Raw genomic sequence first — 16,664 nt, forward strand, 5'->3', positions numbered from 1 at the left:
GCGTCCGGGTGACCGGAGCCAAGGGATTATCTGCGGAACCCTTGATTTATCTCTCGGGCAAGGAGCTAGATACGCCCTTTTCATCTCGATTTGATCACACCTGTGCATTAAAACGCAGTGCTCGGTACCATCGAGGTGTAAGAGGTTCAAGGATGAGCGGGAAACTTTGTTAATAAGGAGACGGGCACCGCCCAACGTGGGGCTCGAACCCACGACCCTGAGATTAAGAGTCTCATGCTCTACCGACTGAGCTAGCCGGGCGCCGGTGGAGCTGGTGGTTAACTTGTCCCTGTTGACGGCAATTTGACAAGGTATACTTCCTGGCTTTTCATCATGTGCTGACCGGATTCGAGAGTAGCACACCCTGTTCTTTGTTGATTACTGTACCTCCAGCAGCGCAAATGTCAGTAATCATTGAAATGTACGACCTACAATCTCCTCAGCATGCCCGCGTGGACTCCTCAGTGATCATCCTTCTACGTTCTGCTGTAGTTTTCATGCAAGTGAAAACCGTGCTCCAAATAACAGCGGCACAGTTGTATCCTGCGGTAAGCATTCTTCTAATTCCATCGTTTTGCTCCAGGTAAAAGGTAGCGCATCATAGTGTTGATATTCCAAGGTTTCAGAGTCCGTATTGGATGGCTTGGATGCAGACATCGCTCAGAGCTCCCAGTATGATTTTCCCGAGTTCAGTTTTGCAGTGTTTTAGTGCTTTACTACTTCCAGTGGGCCTTTGAATGCTCTGCTAAGTAGAGACGTGACATAATTACTAATGCGACCGAGTGTGCTGGCTGTTCCTGGTTCGTAATGATTAACGCGAGAAATCAATATAAACATAACTGCTTCGATTTCGAGGTTCAGTTGAAGCTTTCAAAGAAACTATCAAAGACCTCAGAACAACCGAAGACACATTTGGTCATCTCCGTATTGGTGAAGATTAAAGAGTCCCGCAAGTGTCAAGCTTGCACAAACACACACGAGAGAGAAACTCAGGACAGAATTTAAAGAAAGGGAGATGCAGACTATTTGAAGGCACTTTGCTAACCCAATGGCATGCTTATGAATCGTGCATAGGACACACGTAGCAGAGGATGGTTTCGATCCATCGACCTCTGGGTTATGGGCCCAGCACGCTTCCGCTGCGCCACTCTGCTGACAGCCTCTCTGCGTGTGGCGCACAACTGCTCTTTTTATTTCCTACATAAGTGATGAAAGAGTTGAAAGTTTCAACGACAAACGCAGACGTCACTTTGAGCGCTTGGTGTTGTAGCACAAATCATCACATGCTGCTCTACACTGGATTATAAAAGCCGACACATTTTCCAAACATTTTAATGCTGGAGTCACACTGTAGTATTAATAACAGTGCGATACTCGAGGAGCGTAGTGGGATCGCGGTGGCTCATCAGACCGCCCCGGGACAGGGGGCCCGCGTCAGGATGGCCGAGCGGTCTAAGGCGCTGCGTTCAGGTCGCAGTCTCCCCTGGAGGCGTGGGTTCGAATCCCACTCCTGACAAAAAGCTTGCTCAGTGCCGTCTCCAGTCGGGTGCAAATGGGTGAAGCAGCCTGACGCAGGGAACGTGCGCCGATAGGCGTAGGTGTATCCCCTGCCTCTTCCGATTTAGCTCGTGCTCCATAGGATGGAAGCGGATGCTCTGGCTTTTTGACTCGAATATAACCTGATCACAACAGAAGGCCGTGCAGCCCAGTGCTGGTTTAAGAATGCCTCGTGTCTTCAGGCCCCTATACCTTCAGGTTACCCCTTTGGAATAGTCGTCCGAAAAAGACGGGAAAGGAAAAGCATGTAAGCTCCCACACACTGCGTTAGCATTAGCGGTTGGAATCTGATGGGAGAAAAGCAACCTGGCTCGCCGTCAAGCAATCCATCCCTGGTCTCCCACGTGACAGGCGGGGATACGCACCACTATACTAACGAGGAGCGCTTGCTTGGCGCTTGAAGACACTTCCTCTTGCGGCTACTACTGTTTCCGGTTTCGTCTTTTCTTTTCATTCCTCCCAGAGGAGCGCATGAAAACGTTTCCATCTGCGCCATCCTCACCCCTCCAATGCTATGGTCCCTGCTCCTCCTGGTGCACTGCAAACACTCATTCAGCCGGTTCTTTCAGTTTGAATAATTAGGTCTTCAAAGGCTGGAAGTAGGGCGCAAAAGACATGCCAATGCCAAAAGCGTGGCTGTGTGCTTCCAGCTGTGAAATGTCACTGGTGGATGTTGAAGACATTACTTCCAAGGCAGCAGGTCCAAGCGATTTAGCGTTTGTACAAGAAGCAGGAAGAGAGAAACGGCACTCCGCCTTTTTCTGGGCAGGCCGAAGCGACAGGAGAAGGGCGCCGTAGTGGGCAGGATTCGAGCCGACGCGGGGAGACCCCAATGGCTTTCTAGCCCATCGCCTTAACCGCTCGGCCACGACTACAGGGAGCGCCGCCGCCGCCGGCTTGCGATCATTTAACACGGAGGGCGAGGCGGCGGCGGTAACCTTTTTCAATGTCGCTCTCCGCTTCCCCCCAAAAAAAAGCCAAATGACATGCTAGCACTCGGACACCCTTCAGAAGACTGAAGGGTGGCTTAAAGCTGGAAGGATTAGGTCTCCCCGTTCCGACGCGACAATCGAACTTCCTTAGGCAGAGAGAAAGCAACATCGAGGAGCGTCAACAAGACTTTAGAAGCTGCGCCACACGCCACTTTCAGTCGCAGTCACAGCAGTTTTAAAGGCAGGAATCGCCTTTGCGAACGCCATGAGAAACAGAACGCAAGCTCAGGTCCTGCGGTTTAACAAACAGCCACGGCTTTCATGCGACTGGACATTTCTTTTCTGGAGCGAATTCACTTTCAACTTCAAGAAATTCACACAACTTGCGAAATACGAAATACAAATCTGGCTCATCGCTGCACAAGAAATACCGCCGGCTGGCAAGAAAATGACAACGGTGTTTTTCCTTAACGAAAAACTTCCCATGGAGAAAAACAACGGCTGTGCGTCTCTGTCGGCTTGATTCAGTTTAATGCAAGTATTCATTCTCCTCCTGGAAAATACAGCTTGCGAAAGATGAAATACAATTCTTGGCTTTTCTGGGTGAGTGCAGAAGAAATCCTGCCGGCTGGCAGAAGAATTCCAGCCTTTTTTACTCTTTAACCACAAACTTGCGAATGATACAAAGCAAGCGGGGTGCGTTTCTGTGCAGCTGTTAACTGAACAGCTGCTGCTTCAAGCCCACCCAGGGCTCATTCCGATTTCAACATCATGCCCCCTGAAGGTAGACTGGATTTCTTTGCGAAGCATTCACCTTTTGGACGTTTCAGGAAAGGTGCGTGTCGATGCCAGACTTGAAAAGCTTTCCATACAAAGAAACAACATAGTGCTTTTGATTGATGGGAAACGGCAAGAGCGGTTTGAGCAGCTCCGGCCTCTCAACCGCTTTACAATGTGATCGGCACCTCGGTAGCCAGTTTAGAAGGCTGAAAAGGATGCTGGAAGCACAGCGACGTTCTAAAACCAGCGCTTGAAAAGCATCTGCATACATAAAATGTCCATTTCCCCAAAGCTGAATCTGCATCTTCAGAAGATTGTCAGCTATACGTTTTCGTTCTTTGTTTCCTTTTTTTACGACAAGCTTTCGAGAAATGAACTGTCTATTGTGATGAAGGCTGCATTAGAAATTGTGCATCTAGCTTAGTTCAATGAAATCGGGAGGTGCACCTGTCTCAAGCGGATGGCTCTTTGCAGGCACACTACGGAAACCTGCGGGCGCAAGTTGGGAGAAGTGACTCTTGCAGAGTGTTGAGCTTCGAGAAGAGGGCTCCGCTCAGGAAGATATTTCCACATGTTGAAGAGTCGCTTTTCGCCCTTTCTTTCCCACATTTTTCCAGTGCGGTTATTGATCGCGTTCAAAATGTTTTCCCAACGTACGTGTTACCTGCAAAATCACAGTGAAACTGTTATGCCCAAAAGATTCCTAATAGTTATTGTATTAGAATAGCTCTCCAATTTCTTAGCCTTCGTACACGCAATGTTTAAGGAAACGCTAGAGTAAATGAAACTGTAAATAGACAGGAGCTCTTCTTAGTTTTCATACAAGTTATGATGGCTGCAGCTCCTATCTGCGTCCGGGTGACCGGAGCCAAGGGATTATCTGCGGAACCCTTGATTTATCTCTCGGGCAAGGAGCTAGATACGCCCTTTTCATCTCGGTTTGATCACACCTGTGCATTAAAACGCAGTGCTCGGTACCATCGAGGTGTAAGAGGTTCAAGGATGAGCGGGAAACTTTGTTAATAAGGAGACGGGCACCGCCCAACGTGGGGCTCGAACCCACGACCCTGAGATTAAGAGTCTCATGCTCTACCGACTGAGCTAGCCGGGCGCCGGTGGAGCTGGTGGTTAACTTGTCCCTGTTGACGGCAATTTGACAAGGTATACTTCCTGGCTTTTCATCATGTGCTGACCGGATTCGAGAGTAGCACACCCTGTTCTTTGTTGATTACTGTACCTCCAGCAGCGCAAATGTCAGTAATCATTGAAATGTACGACCTACAATCTCCTCAGCATGCCCGCGTGGACTCCTCAGTGATCATCCTTCTACGTTCTGCTGTAGTTTTCATGCAAGTGAAAACCGTGCTCCAAATAACAGCGGCACAGTTGTATCCTGCGGTAAGCATTCTTCTAATTCCATCGTTTTGCTCCAGGTAAAAGGTAGCGCATCATAGTGTTGATATTCCAAGGTTTCAGAGTCCGTATTGGATGGCTTGGATGCAGACATCGCTCAGAGCTCCCAGTATGATTTTCCCGAGTTCAGTTTTGCAGTGTTTTAGTGCTTTACTACTTCCAGTGGGCCTTTGAATGCTCTGCTAAGTAGAGACGTGACATAATTACTAATGCGACCGAGTGTGCTGGCTGTTCCTGGTTCGTAATGATTAACGCGAGAAATCAATATAAACATAACTGCTTCGATTTCGAGGTTCAGTTGAAGCTTTCAAAGAAACTATCAAAGACCTCAGAACAACCGAAGACACATTTGGTCATCTCCGTATTGGTGAAGATTAAAGAGTCCCGCAAGTGTCAAGCTTGCACAAACACACACGAGAGAGAAACTCAGGACAGAATTTAAAGAAAGGGAGATGCAGACTATTTGAAGGCACTTTGCTAACCCAATGGCATGCTTATGAATCGTGCATAGGACACACGTAGCAGAGGATGGTTTCGATCCATCGACCTCTGGGTTATGGGCCCAGCACGCTTCCGCTGCGCCACTCTGCTGACAGCCTCTCTGCGTGTGGCGCACAACTGCTCTTTTTATTTCCTACATAAGTGATGAAAGAGTTGAAAGTTTCAACGACAAACGCAGACGTCACTTTGAGCGCTTGGTGTTGTAGCACAAATCATCACATGCTGCTCTACACTGGATTATAAAAGCCGACACATTTTCCAAACATTTTAATGCTGGAGTCACACTGTAGTATTAATAACAGTGCGATACTCGAGGAGCGTAGTGGGATCGCGGTGGCTCATCAGACCGCCCCGGGACAGGGGGCCCGCGTCAGGATGGCCGAGCGGTCTAAGGCGCTGCGTTCAGGTCGCAGTCTCCCCTGGAGGCGTGGGTTCGAATCCCACTCCTGACAAAAAGCTTGCTCAGTGCCGTCTCCAGTCGGGTGCAAATGGGTGAAGCAGCCTGACGCAGGGAACGTGCGCCGATAGGCGTAGGTGTATCCCCTGCCTCTTCCGATTTAGCTCGTGCTCCATAGGATGGAAGCGGATGCTCTGGCTTTTTGACTCGAATATAACCTGATCACAACAGAAGGCCGTGCAGCCCAGTGCTGGTTTAAGAATGCCTCGTGTCTTCAGGCCCCTATACCTTCAGGTTACCCCTTTGGAATAGTCGTCCGAAAAAGACGGGAAAGGAAAAGCATGTAAGCTCCCACACACTGCGTTAGCATTAGCGGTTGGAATCTGATGGGAGAAAAGCAACCTGGCTCGCCGTCAAGCAATCCATCCCTGGTCTCCCACGTGACAGGCGGGGATACGCACCACTATACTAACGAGGAGCGCTTGCTTGGCGCTTGAAGACACTTCCTCTTGCGGCTACTACTGTTTCCGGTTTCGTCTTTTCTTTTCATTCCTCCCAGAGGAGCGCATGAAAACGTTTCCATCTGCGCCATCCTCACCCCTCCAATGCTATGGTCCCTGCTCCTCCTGGTGCACTGCAAACACTCATTCAGCCGGTTCTTTCAGTTTGAATAATTAGGTCTTCAAAGGCTGGAAGTAGGGCGCAAAAGACATGCCAATGCCAAAAGCGTGGCTGTGTGCTTCCAGCTGTGAAATGTCACTGGTGGATGTTGAAGACATTACTTCCAAGGCAGCAGGTCCAAGCGATTTAGCGTTTGTACAAGAAGCAGGAAGAGAGAAACGGCACTCCGCCTTTTTCTGGGCAGGCCGAAGCGACAGGAGAAGGGCGCCGTAGTGGGCAGGATTCGAGCCGACGCGGGGAGACCCCAATGGCTTTCTAGCCCATCGCCTTAACCGCTCGGCCACGACTACAGGGAGCGCCGCCGCCGCCGGCTTGCGATCATTTAACACGGAGGGCGAGGCGGCGGCGGTAACCTTTTTCAATGTCGCTCTCCGCTTCCCCCCAAAAAAAAGCCAAATGACATGCTAGCACTCGGACACCCTTCAGAAGACTGAAGGGTGGCTTAAAGCTGGAAGGATTAGGTCTCCCCGTTCCGACGCGACAATCGAACTTCCTTAGGCAGAGAGAAAGCAACATCGAGGAGCGTCAACAAGACTTTAGAAGCTGCGCCACACGCCACTTTCAGTCGCAGTCACAGCAGTTTTAAAGGCAGGAATCGCCTTTGCGAACGCCATGAGAAACAGAACGCAAGCTCAGGTCCTGCGGTTTAACAAACAGCCACGGCTTTCATGCGACTGGACATTTCTTTTCTGGAGCGAATTCACTTTCAACTTCAAGAAATTCACACAACTTGCGAAATACGAAATACAAATCTGGCTCATCGCTGCACAAGAAATACCGCCGGCTGGCAAGAAAATGACAACGGTGTTTTTCCTTAACGAAAAACTTCCCATGGAGAAAAACAACGGCTGTGCGTCTCTGTCGGCTTGATTCAGTTTAATGCAAGTATTCATTCTCCTCCTGGAAAATACAGCTTGCGAAAGATGAAATACAATTCTTGGCTTTTCTGGGTGAGTGCAGAAGAAATCCTGCCGGCTGGCAGAAGAATTCCAGCCTTTTTTACTCTTTAACCACAAACTTGCGAATGATACAAAGCAAGCGGGGTGCGTTTCTGTGCAGCTGTTAACTGAACAGCTGCTGCTTCAAGCCCACCCAGGGCTCATTCCGATTTCAACATCATGCCCCCTGAAGGTAGACTGGATTTCTTTGCGAAGCATTCACCTTTTGGACGTTTCAGGAAAGGTGCGTGTCGATGCCAGACTTGAAAAGCTTTCCATACAAAGAAACAACATAGTGCTTTTGATTGATGGGAAACGGCAAGAGCGGTTTGAGCAGCTCCGGCCTCTCAACCGCTTTACAATGTGATCGGCACCTCGGTAGCCAGTTTAGAAGGCTGAAAAGGATGCTGGAAGCACAGCGACGTTCTAAAACCAGCGCTTGAAAAGCATCTGCATACATAAAATGTCCATTTCCCCAAAGCTGAATCTGCATCTTCAGAAGATTGTCAGCTATACGTTTTCGTTCTTTGTTTCCTTTTTTTACGACAAGCTTTCGAGAAATGAACTGTCTATTGTGATGAAGGCTGCATTAGAAATTGTGCATCTAGCTTAGTTCAATGAAATCGGGAGGTGCACCTGTCTCAAGCGGATGGCTCTTTGCAGGCACACTACGGAAACCTGCGGGCGCAAGTTGGGAGAAGTGACTCTTGCAGAGTGTTGAGCTTCGAGAAGAGGGCTCCGCTCAGGAAGATATTTCCACATGTTGAAGAGTCGCTTTTCGCCCTTTCTTTCCCACATTTTTCCAGTGCGGTTATTGATCGCGTTCAAAATGTTTTCCCAACGTACGTGTTACCTGCAAAATCACAGTGAAACTGTTATGCCCAAAAGATTCCTAATAGTTATTGTATTAGAATAGCTCTCCAATTTCTTAGCCTTCGTACACGCAATGTTTAAGGAAACGCTAGAGTAAATGAAACTGTAAATAGACAGGAGCTCTTCTTAGTTTTCATACAAGTTATGATGGCTGCAGCTCCTATCTGCGTCCGGGTGACCGGAGCCAAGGGATTATCTGCGGAACCCTTGATTTATCTCTCGGGCAAGGAGCTAGATACGCCCTTTTCATCTCGGTTTGATCACACCTGTGCATTAAAACGCAGTGCTCGGTACCATCGAGGTGTAAGAGGTTCAAGGATGAGCGGGAAACTTTGTTAATAAGGAGACGGGCACCGCCCAACGTGGGGCTCGAACCCACGACCCTGAGATTAAGAGTCTCATGCTCTACCGACTGAGCTAGCCGGGCGCCGGTGGAGCTGGTGGTTAACTTGTCCCTGTTGACGGCAATTTGACAAGGTATACTTCCTGGCTTTTCATCATGTGCTGACCGGATTCGAGAGTAGCACACCCTGTTCTTTGTTGATTACTGTACCTCCAGCAGCGCAAATGTCAGTAATCATTGAAATGTACGACCTACAATCTCCTCAGCATGCCCGCGTGGACTCCTCAGTGATCATCCTTCTACGTTCTGCTGTAGTTTTCATGCAAGTGAAAACCGTGCTCCAAATAACAGCGGCACAGTTGTATCCTGCGGTAAGCATTCTTCTAATTCCATCGTTTTGCTCCAGGTAAAAGGTAGCGCATCATAGTGTTGATATTCCAAGGTTTCAGAGTCCGTATTGGATGGCTTGGATGCAGACATCGCTCAGAGCTCCCAGTATGATTTTCCCGAGTTCAGTTTTGCAGTGTTTTAGTGCTTTACTACTTCCAGTGGGCCTTTGAATGCTCTGCTAAGTAGAGACGTGACATAATTACTAATGCGACCGAGTGTGCTGGCTGTTCCTGGTTCGTAATGATTAACGCGAGAAATCAATATAAACATAACTGCTTCGATTTCGAGGTTCAGTTGAAGCTTTCAAAGAAACTATCAAAGACCTCAGAACAACCGAAGACACATTTGGTCATCTCCGTATTGGTGAAGATTAAAGAGTCCCGCAAGTGTCAAGCTTGCACAAACACACACGAGAGAGAAACTCAGGACAGAATTTAAAGAAAGGGAGATGCAGACTATTTGAAGGCACTTTGCTAACCCAATGGCATGCTTATGAATCGTGCATAGGACACACGTAGCAGAGGATGGTTTCGATCCATCGACCTCTGGGTTATGGGCCCAGCACGCTTCCGCTGCGCCACTCTGCTGACAGCCTCTCTGCGTGTGGCGCACAACTGCTCTTTTTATTTCCTACATAAGTGATGAAAGAGTTGAAAGTTTCAACGACAAACGCAGACGTCACTTTGAGCGCTTGGTGTTGTAGCACAAATCATCACATGCTGCTCTACACTGGATTATAAAAGCCGACACATTTTCCAAACATTTTAATGCTGGAGTCACACTGTAGTATTAATAACAGTGCGATACTCGAGGAGCGTAGTGGGATCGCGGTGGCTCATCAGACCGCCCCGGGACAGGGGGCCCGCGTCAGGATGGCCGAGCGGTCTAAGGCGCTGCGTTCAGGTCGCAGTCTCCCCTGGAGGCGTGGGTTCGAATCCCACTCCTGACAAAAAGCTTGCTCAGTGCCGTCTCCAGTCGGGTGCAAATGGGTGAAGCAGCCTGACGCAGGGAACGTGCGCCGATAGGCGTAGGTGTATCCCCTGCCTCTTCCGATTTAGCTCGTGCTCCATAGGATGGAAGCGGATGCTCTGGCTTTTTGACTCGAATATAACCTGATCACAACAGAAGGCCGTGCAGCCCAGTGCTGGTTTAAGAATGCCTCGTGTCTTCAGGCCCCTATACCTTCAGGTTACCCCTTTGGAATAGTCGTCCGAAAAAGACGGGAAAGGAAAAGCATGTAAGCTCCCACACACTGCGTTAGCATTAGCGGTTGGAATCTGATGGGAGAAAAGCAACCTGGCTCGCCGTCAAGCAATCCATCCCTGGTCTCCCACGTGACAGGCGGGGATACGCACCACTATACTAACGAGGAGCGCTTGCTTGGCGCTTGAAGACACTTCCTCTTGCGGCTACTACTGTTTCCGGTTTCGTCTTTTCTTTTCATTCCTCCCAGAGGAGCGCATGAAAACGTTTCCATCTGCGCCATCCTCACCCCTCCAATGCTATGGTCCCTGCTCCTCCTGGTGCACTGCAAACACTCATTCAGCCGGTTCTTTCAGTTTGAATAATTAGGTCTTCAAAGGCTGGAAGTAGGGCGCAAAAGACATGCCAATGCCAAAAGCGTGGCTGTGTGCTTCCAGCTGTGAAATGTCACTGGTGGATGTTGAAGACATTACTTCCAAGGCAGCAGGTCCAAGCGATTTAGCGTTTGTACAAGAAGCAGGAAGAGAGAAACGGCACTCCGCCTTTTTCTGGGCAGGCCGAAGCGACAGGAGAAGGGCGCCGTAGTGGGCAGGATTCGAGCCGACGCGGGGAGACCCCAATGGCTTTCTAGCCCATCGCCTTAACCGCTCGGCCACGACTACAGGGAGCGCCGCCGCCGCCGGCTTGCGATCATTTAACACGGAGGGCGAGGCAGCGGCGGTAACCTTTTTCAATGTCGCTCTCCGTTTCCCCCAAAAAAAAAGCCAAATGACATGCTAGCACTCGGACACCCTTCAGAAGACTGAAGGGTGGCTTAAAGCTGGAAGGATTAGGTCTCCCCGTTCCGACGCGACAATCGAACTTCCTTAGGCAGAGAGAAAGCAACATCGAGGAGCGTCAACAAGACTTTAGAAGCTGCGCCACACGCCACTTTCAGTCGCAGTCACAGCAGTTTTAAAGGCAGGAATCGCCTTTGCGAACGCCATGAGAAACAGAACGCAAGCTCAGGTCCTGCGGTTTAACAAACAGCCACGGCTTTCATGCGACTGGACATTTCTTTTCTGGAGCGAATTCACTTTCAACTTCAAGAAATTCACACAACTTGCGAAATACGAAATACAAATCTGGCTCATCGCTGCACAAGAAATACCGCCGGCTGGCAAGAAAATGACAACGGTGTTTTTCCTTAACGAAAAACTTCCCATGGAGAAAAACAACGGCTGTGCGTCTCTGTCGGCTTGATTCAGTTTAATGCAAGTATTCATTCTCCTCCTGGAAAATACAGCTTGCGAAAGATGAAATACAATTCTTGGCTTTTCTGGGTGAGTGCAGAAGAAATCCTGCCGGCTGGCAGAAGAATTCCAGCCTTTTTTACTCTTTAACCAGAAACTTGCGAATGATACAAAGCAAGCGGGGTCCGTTTCTGTGCAGCTGTTAACTGAACAGCTGCTGCTTCAAGCCCACCCAGGGCTCATTCCGATTTCAACATCATGCCCCCTGAAGGTAGACTGGATTTCTTTGCGAAGCATTCACCTTTTGGACGTTTCAGGAAAGGTGCGTGTCGATGCCAGACTTGAAAAGCTTTCCATACAAAGAAACAACATAGTGCTTTTGATTGATGGGAAACGGCAAGAGCGGTTTGAGCAGCTCCGGCCTCTCAACCGCTTTACAATGTGATCGGCACCTCGGTAGCCAGTTTAGAAGGCTGAAAAGGATGCTGGAAGCACAGCGACGTTCTAAAACCAGCGCTTGAAAAGCATCTGCATACATAAAATGTCCATTTCCCCAAAGCTGAATCTGCATCTTCAGAAGATTGTCAGCTATACGTTTTCGTTCTTTGTTTCCTTTTTTTACGACAAGCTTTCGAGAAATGAACTGTCTATTGTGATGAAGGCTGCATTAGAAATTGTGCATCTAGCTTAGTTCAATGAAATCGGGAGGTGCACCTGTCTCAAGCGGATGGCTCTTTGCAGGCACACTACGGAAACCTGCGGGCGCAAGTTGGGAGAAGTGACTCTTGCAGAGTGTTGAGCTTCGAGAAGAGGGCTCCGCTCAGGAAGATATTTCCACATGTTGAAGAGTCGCTTTTCGCCCTTACTTTCCCACATTTTTCCAGTGCGGTTATTGATCGCGTTCAAAATGTTTTCCCAACGTACGTGTTACCTGCAAAATCACAGTGAAACTGTTATGCCCAAAAGATTCCTAATAGTTATTGTATTAGAATAGCTCTCCAATTTCTTAGCCTTCGTACACGCAATGTTTAAGGAAACGCTAGAGTAAATGAAACTGTAAATAGACAGGAGCTCTTCTTAGTTTTCATACAAGTTATGATGGCTGCAGCTCCTATCTGCGTCCGGGTGACCGGAGCCAAGGGATTATCTGCGGAACCCTTGATTTATCTCTCGGGCAAGGAGCTAGATACGCCCTTTTCATCTCGGTTTGATCACACCTGTGCATTAAAACGCAGTGCTCGGTACCATCGAGGTGTAAGAGGTTCAAGGATGAGCGGGAAACTTTGTTAATAAGGAGACGGGCACCGCCCAACGTGGGGCTCGAACCCACGACCCTGAGATTAAGAGTCTCATGCTCTACCGACTGAGCTAGCCGGGCGCCGGTGGAGCTGGTGGTTAACTTGTCCCTGTTGACGGCAATTTGACAAGGTATACTTCCTGGCTTTTCATCATGTGCTGACCGGATTCGAGAGTAGCACACCCTGTTCTTTGTTGATTACTGTACCTCCAGCAGCGCAAATGTCAGTAATCATTGAAATGTACGACCTACAATCTCCTCAGCATGCCCGCGTGGACTCCTCAGTGATCATCCTTCTACGTTCTGCTGTAGTTTTCATGCAAGTGAAAACCGTGCTCCAAATAACAGCGGCACAGTTGTATCCTGCGGTAAGCATTCTTCTAATTCCATCGTTTTGCTCCAGGTAAAAGGTAGCGCATCATAGTGTTGATATTCCAAGGTTTCAGAGTCCGTATTGGATGGCTTGGATGCAGACATCGCTCAGAGCTCCCAGTATGATTTTCCCGAGTTCAGTTTTGCAGTGTTTTAGTGCTTTACTACTTCCAGTGGGCCTTTGAATGCTCTGCTAAGTAGAGACGTGACATAATTACTAATGCGACCGAGTGTGCTGGCTGTTCCTGGTTCGTAATGATTAACGCGAGAAATCAATATAAACATAACTGCTTCGATTTCGAGGTTCAGTTGAAGCTTTCAAAGAAACTATCAAAGACCTCAGAACAACCGAAGACACATTTGGTCATCTCCGTATTGGTGAAGATTAAAGAGTCCCGCAAGTGTCAAGCTTGCACAAACACACACGAGAGAGAAACTCAGGACAGAATTTAAAGAAAGGGAGATGCAGACTATTTGAAGGCACTTTGCTAACCCAATGGCATGCTTATGAATCGTGCATAGGACACACGTAGCAGAGGATGGTTTCGATCCATCGACCTCTGGGTTATGGGCCCAGCACGCTTCCGCTGCGCCACTCTGCTGACAGCCTCTCTGCGTGTGGCGCACAACTGCTCTTTTTATTTCCTACATAAGTGATGAAAGAGTTGAAAGTTTCAACGACAAACGCAGACGTCACTTTGAGCGCTTGGTGTTGTAGCACAAATCATCACATGCTGCTCTACACTGGATTATAAAAGCCGACACATTTTCCAAACATTTTAATGCTGGAGTCACACTGTAGTATTAATAACAGTGCGATACTCGAGGAGCGTAGTGGGATCGCGGTGGCTCATCAGACCGCCCCGGGACAGGGGGCCCGCGTCAGGATGGCCGAGCGGTCTAAGGCGCTGCGTTCAGGTCGCAGTCTCCCCTGGAGGCGTGGGTTCGAATCCCACTCCTGACAAAAAGCTTGCTCAGTGCCGTCTCCAGTCGGGTGCAAATGGGTGAAGCAGCCTGACGCAGGGAACGTGCGCCGATAGGCGTAGGTGTATCCCCTGCCTCTTCCGATTTAGCTCGTGCTCCATAGGATGGAAGCGGATGCTCTGGCTTTTTGACTCGAATATAACCTGATCACAACAGAAGGCCGTGCAGCCCAGTGCTGGTTTAAGAATGCCTCGTGTCTTCAGGCCCCTATACCTTCAGGTTACCCCTTTGGAATAGTCGTCCGAAAAAGACGGGAAAGGAAAAGCATGTAAGCTCCCACACACTGCGTTAGCATTAGCGGTTGGAATCTGATGGGAGAAAAGCAACCTGGCTCGCCGTCAAGCAATCCATCCCTGGTCTCCCACGTGACAGGCGGGGATACGCACCACTATACTAACGAGGAGCGCTTGCTTGGCGCTTGAAGACACTTCCTCTTGCGGCTACTACTGTTTCCGGTTTCGTCTTTTCTTTTCATTCCTCCCAGAGGAGCGCATGAAAACGTTTCCATCTGCGCCATCCTCACCCCTCCAATGCTATGGTCCCTGCTCCTCCTGGTGCACTGCAAACACTCATTCAGCCGGTTCTTTCAGTTTGAATAATTAGGTCTTCAAAGGCTGGAAGTAGGGCGCAAAAGACATGCCAATGCCAAAAGCGTGGCTGTGTGCTTCCAGCTGTGAAATGTCACTGGTGGATGTTGAAGACATTACTTCCAAGGCAGCAGGTCCAAGCGATTTAGCGTTTGTACAAGAAGCAGGAAGAGAGAAACGGCACTCCGCCTTTTTCTGGGCAGGCCGAAGCGACAGGAGAAGGGCGCCGTAGTGGGCAGGATTCGAGCCGACGCGGGGAGACCCCAATGGCTTTCTAGCCCATCGCCTTAACCGCTCGGCCACGACTACAGGGAGCGCCGCCGCCGCCGGCTTGCGATCATTTAACACGGAGGGCGAGGCGGCGGCGGTAACCTTTTTCAATGTCGCTCTCCGCTTCCCCCCAAAAAAAAGCCAAATGACATGCTAGCACTCGGACACCCTTCAGAAGACTGAAGGGTGGCTTAAAGCTGGAAGGATTAGGTCTCCCCGTTCCGACGCGACAATCGAACTTCCTTAGGCAGAGAGAAAGCAACATCGAGGAGCGTCAACAAGACTTTAGAAGCTGCGCCACACGCCACTTTCAGTCGCAGTCACAGCAGTTTTAAAGGCAGGAATCGCCTTTGCGAACGCCATGAGAAACAGAACGCAAGCTCAGGTCCTGCGGTTTAACAAACAGCCACGGCTTTCATGCGACTGGACATTTCTTTTCTGGAGCGAATTCACTTTCAACTTCAAGAAATTCACACAACTTGCGAAATACGAAATACAAATCTGGCTCATCGCTGCACAAGAAATACCGCCGGCTGGCAAGAAAATGACAACGGTGTTTTTCCTTAACGAAAAACTTCCCATGGAGAAAAACAACGGCTGTGCGTCTCTGTCGGCTTGATTCAGTTTAATGCAAGTATTCATTCTCCTCCTGGAAAATACAGCTTGCGAAAGATGAAATACAATTCTTGGCTTTTCTGGGTGAGTGCAGAAGAAATCCTGCCGGCTGGCAGAAGAATTCCAGCCTTTTTTACTCTTTAACCAGAAACTTGCGAATGATACAAAGCAAGCGGGGTCCGTTTCTGTGCAGCTGTTAACTGAACAGCTGCTGCTTCAAGCCCACCCAGGGCTCATTCCGATTTCAACATCATGCCCCCTGAAGGTAGACTGGATTTCTTTGCGAAGCATTCACCTTTTGGACGTTTCAGGAAAGGTGCGTGTCGATGCCAGACTTGAAAAGCTTTCCATACAAAGAAACAACATAGTGCTTTTGATTGATGGGAAACGGCAAGAGCGGTTTGAGCAGCTCCGGCCTCTCAACCGCTTTACAATGTGATCGGCACCTCGGTAGCCAGTTTAGAAGGCTGAAAAGGATGCTGGAAGCACAGCGACGTTCTAAAACCAGCGCTTGAAAAGCATCTGCATACATAAAATGTCCATTTCCCCAAAGCTGAATCTGCATCTTCAGAAGATTGTCAGCTATACGTTTTCGTTCTTTGTTTCCTTTTTTTACGACAAGCTTTCGAGAAATGAACTGTCTATTGTGATGAAGGCTGCATTAGAAATTGTGCATCTAGCTTAGTTCAATGAAATCGGGAGGTGCACCTGTCTCAAGCGGATGGCTCTTTGCAGGCACACTACGGAAACCTGCGGGCGCAAGTTGGGAGAAGTGACTCTTGCAGAGTGTTGAGCTTCGAGAAGAGGGCTCCGCTCAGGAAGATATTTCCACATGTTGAAGAGTCGCTTTTCGCCCTTACTTTCCCACATTTTTCCAGTGCGGTTATTGATCGCGTTCAAAATGTTTTCCCAACGTACGTGTTACCTGCAAAATCACAGTGAAACTGTTATGCCCAAAAGATTCCTAATAGTTATTGTATTAGAATAGCTCTCCAATTTCTTAGCCTTCGTACACGCAATGTTTAAGGAAACGCTAGAGTAAATGAAACTGTAAATAGACAGGAGCTCTTCTTAGTTTTCATACAAGTTATGATGGCTGCAGCTCCTATCTGCGTCCGGGTGACCGGAGCCAAGGGATTATCTGCGGAACCCTTGATTTATCTCTCGGGCAAGGAGCTAGATACGCCCTTTTCATCTCGGTTTGATCACACCTGTGCATTAAAACGCAGTGCTCGGTACCATCGAGGTGTAAGAGGTTCAAGGATGAGCGGGAAACTTTGTTAATAAGGAGACGGGCAC

General features: G+C 48.9%; 4 non-coding genes across 4 annotated transcripts; all 4 read right to left on the bottom strand.

Annotated features, from left to right (window-relative positions):
- Positions 1 to 188: 188 nt before the first annotated feature.
- trnak-cuu (transfer RNA lysine (anticodon CUU)) lies at positions 189 to 261 on the bottom strand. The gene has a single exon. It is a non-coding gene; the product is annotated as a tRNA-Lys (tRNA).
- A 4,046-nt stretch (positions 262 to 4,307) lies between these two features.
- On the bottom strand, positions 4,308 to 4,380 carry trnak-cuu (transfer RNA lysine (anticodon CUU)). Its single transcript has one exon. It is a non-coding gene; the product is annotated as a tRNA-Lys (tRNA).
- Positions 4,381 to 8,426: 4,046 nt separating this feature from the next.
- Positions 8,427 to 8,499, bottom strand: trnak-cuu (transfer RNA lysine (anticodon CUU)). The gene has a single exon. It is a non-coding gene; the product is annotated as a tRNA-Lys (tRNA).
- A 4,046-nt stretch (positions 8,500 to 12,545) lies between these two features.
- Positions 12,546 to 12,618, bottom strand: trnak-cuu (transfer RNA lysine (anticodon CUU)). The gene has a single exon. It is a non-coding gene; the product is annotated as a tRNA-Lys (tRNA).
- Between the last annotated feature and the right edge of the window lie 4,046 nt (positions 12,619 to 16,664).

This window comes from Lepisosteus oculatus, unplaced genomic scaffold (assembly GCF_040954835.1).
Source record: "Lepisosteus oculatus isolate fLepOcu1 unplaced genomic scaffold, fLepOcu1.hap2 HAP2_SCAFFOLD_39, whole genome shotgun sequence".
Lineage (NCBI taxonomy): Eukaryota > Metazoa > Chordata > Actinopteri > Semionotiformes > Lepisosteidae > Lepisosteus > Lepisosteus oculatus.